Here is a 3,993-nt window from a genome sequence, read left to right as displayed (position 1 = left end):
TGCAGTGATTGGCTCAAAGGGTTGTTCAACAAAATATTAGTTTACGAGTCCCATCATGCTTGTTTGTTTTTTAATAATTCTGTTGAAACACAATTCAAAAGCAATGCCATGCAATGACATTTTTATTTATTATTACTTTTGTCAATTTGATCTTATGTCAGTGACGGCTGTTTTTCTCCTTCTTAAATAGGAGGTTATGAATACACTTGAGGATGACTGTATTGGATTTACATATATATATAAAATCTACGCACACTTGTCAGTCCTGCTCCTGACGCACTTCAGCTGTGTGTCACGTCTTATGTCATGAGTGCAGGAAAGACTTCATTGAGGACACACCTGTGCACGAAGGAGACGAGAGGCCTCAGGCTGCATTTCACATCACATGCGTTCTCATTTCAGTTTAAGTGAGCACGACAGCTGCCCTCGCCAAGTCCATACTGTTTCATGCAGCGTGCGTACGGCTAGGACATGCTACATCACAATGCCAAGCACGTTTCAGCTTCATCTTCTGCCATATTTGGTTTAAATAACAAGCGCAATGTTTCGCTCGACTCGAACTGCCTTCTCCTTGGGCCGACTCGGTAATGCAAGGGCGACGAGCCGGATCGAGAGCAGAAGTTAGAATCAAATTTATTGTGATTTATTATGCAATCATTCCAAGCAATTTATATGCCATAAATTCCAACGCTTTTCATTCTGGACATAACTCTCCAAAATGTGGGTTTTTCATTTCCCCTTTAACATCACAGTCTGTAGTGTGAAATGAGATGTCATCTGTTTGTGCGCTGTCAGCAGCTCGAGCTTGTTTACGCTCACGCACAGCATCGCAGTATACGTGACATGAGTGCACACGGGATGATGGGTCAGAATGGCCAGAAAAGCATACTGGCTTGAGCATCGCAAAATCCAACCAGATGCAGTCGGACATCAGGGTATTTTTTTGGCAGACTGCATTTGACGTCCTACGTATTTGGACACACTAAACCTGTTTCTGGCATGTTGTATAGTAAGGAATTGTGGAAAGCGGTGTGGAGCCTTTGTGTGACTGGTGATTGCAGGAGTGGAGACAGCTGTGCAGGATCCTGGCTCACCTGTCACCAATTATCCTCCACTAGAAAAGCCCTGAATGTAGCCTCAGTTATGCCGTGCTCTCCAGTTCAGCCCCGCCAGCTCTGACCAGGCTTTTCATTCAGAAAAATTCCTCAACGCCACGCCAATCACCCCGCCTGCCTTTATCAGCCCAGCTCAGTCGCAGCGGGCTTCGCCCAGATCTGCTTTGCAAACTCGGCTCAGCTCTAGATCCCAGTATTGACTCTAAATGTTCTCCCCAGCTTGCAAATCAGTCATTTAATTTTTTGTAGTTTTGACTGGACAGTAGTCTTCTGGTTACTACCAAGCTGCTCCTGTTGATGTGTTTTGCCCCAGTCTAGGGGAATCTTTGACACAACATGAACCGGTGCTCCCCCCCCACTCTTCACATTCCAAGAAAGGCCAGCAACTTCAGAGAGCCATGTTCACAATGAAGAGTTTTTATTTACTTCAGAGGGATACATGGCTGTTTCTTCACAGCTGTGTCTCCAGTTTCAGTGTTTTCCTCCAACTGTAGAGTTGTCATGCAACATTAAAAAAAAGGAGAAGACAGCAAAGTCTTTATCACACAGGCCTTCAACAATGGGCCTTAAGGATTAACAATGTATTCCTGGAAGAAGTCTAAACAAACCAGCATTTGTATACGGTGGAAAAACCTACCGGGAACCTTTAATGCAGCAGGTTTTCAGTCAGCTTCTTACAACAGCCATGGTGTTGAGTTATTTTGATAATTTACCTTCGCAGACACGTGGAAGTTGCACATAATGGATCATAACTTGGGGTTTGACAATATTTGTAACCTGAACGTCCTGATGGTGCCGAATACTGGACACAAATGTTCATGTTTCCATTAAAGGTAAATCAATGCTATGCTTTTGAGCACATTAGCTTTCTGTCATCGGTTTTATCCGTCATCTTTAAATGAATCTACAGATCAGGGGGGCAAAAAACAGTCGTGGCCCCTTTTTTGAAAATAACTTTTTACTCAGGTGAAAAACCGTTTTTAATTTTAACAGTCTAGCACTATCATGCTGTCCCTTTTCAAACGGCAGTAGAATACCACCTGTGTGTTCTGCGCTGCAGCTGGCAATTAATCATGGACGTCATTCCTGGCAGAGCATCTGGTCAATGTGGGTCACCGAGTCTTCACAATGGATTTCTGGGCTGCTGCAGGTGCTGGCAGTGATGTAGAGAAATATTCAGTCAGTCTCTGGGTTTTTGAACATTCGTCAAAACACTGTTTGAACATTTCTTTATATTGCTGTTTCAGTTTGATTGGCTGTGGCAGTCAGATGCCATCCTGTTTCCAAAATGAGATAACAGTTCTCATAAATAATTACTGTTTTAATTGTGGCTCATGCTTATGCAAAGTTAACTGCAGTCTCCCTGGATGTAATTAACATAGATTTCTGTGATACTGTGAGAGCTACGAACATGCTTGATCCAGGCGCGCTGCTGTGGAGAACAGGGAAAAGCAATTTAAAAGTCCCTACACTGCCAAAGCCCTTTGTAGTGCTGTGACCTCTTGGTCTTTTTTTCATCACAGCACTGAAAAATTACAGATTAAACTGTACATTTAAGATAACAGTAGTTTTTCTGCCTTCAGTTTTAAGTGTAGAATGTGCAGCTTTCTCACATAAGTCCCCAAAGATTTACCTCAGTGTCCTCAGTGGTCGCTCTCGTATCCACATGCATGTAAAATTGTTAATACTTCTGACAGATGTTTAGTTTTTAATCAAATTTTTCGGTTTCTTCTGACTGCGCTGCTCCAACAGGTTCATGATGCTTTCCAGGAACCATTTTTTCACCACTTTGGCTGAATGTTTCAGGTCCGTCTTATTGGAAGTTCCCAAGGTCAGCACCCCCCAAGGTCATCTTTTTTTTGTAGACTTCCGGATGTTTTCCTCTACGGTCTTTCTCTTTTGCATAACATTTACTTTGACAAGGTTTTCTAGCCCATTTGCTGAAATCCACCCTTAAAGCTTTGCATTCCTCTGTAGTTATGACCCTGAGGACGGTGTTCTTGCGTCTCTTTTCTTCCACCAAACAAAAGACCGAGTCCCTGTATCCAAACAACTCTATTTTCACCTCATCCGACTGCAGGAATGATTACCTAAAGCGTTCTTCTTTGTTCAGTTGAGCTTTTCTACGTCTGTCTTAGAAAAGCGGAGTCTTTTTTGATCAGTGTCCATGGAGACCAGCCTTGTTCAGCGTGTGCTGGAGTGCAATTCCATTATACATTGCGTAATGACAATAAAACTGAGTGTCTGAGATGTTGCTACCGACCAGAACTGCTCAGATTCATCGGGATGTGCTCGGTGATGATCCTTGGATTCTTCTTGGCCTCGCCATTATTACTATTCCAGGGGTCACTTTTGGCTTCCTATGACGGCCTTTGAGATTTTTCAGTGTGGAAGTCCTTGTAGTTTTTGATGATGCTTTGCTCTGTGGACAGTGAAACCTGAAAATATTTACACTTGTGAACAAATGATTGTAGTCTTGACTTCAATCATGCATTTTGGTTCTTTCATTGAATTATTATAGGAATTCTGGAAACGTTAAAAAAAAATCTTCTAGCCTCAGCAACTTGAATTCAGCTTTAGTGGTGTAGAAAGCTGTGTTATCCAAATTTTCTTAGTGGCTTGACCTTTTACCTTCTTGTGATTGAGTACCATTGACCACAGCTACTGACTCTTCACACCCAATTTAAATCAGGCCCATTTGATCCACTCCAGTGGGGAATTCTAAGGATCTGAGTACAGATCTGAAGAAGCTCATCATTGACCTGAACAGATCAGGGAAGTCACATGGAAAGAGGCTTCAGATCCCCAAATCATCAACCACAAAGTATAAATTACATGATGCAGTCATGTCACTGCCACCATCAGGAAGAAAACGCAA

Source organism: Stegastes partitus, unplaced genomic scaffold (assembly GCF_000690725.1).
Source record: "Stegastes partitus isolate 25-593 unplaced genomic scaffold, Stegastes_partitus-1.0.2 Scaffold166, whole genome shotgun sequence".
NCBI lineage: Eukaryota > Metazoa > Chordata > Actinopteri > Pomacentridae > Stegastes > Stegastes partitus.
This window is presented reverse-complemented; position numbering follows the sequence as displayed.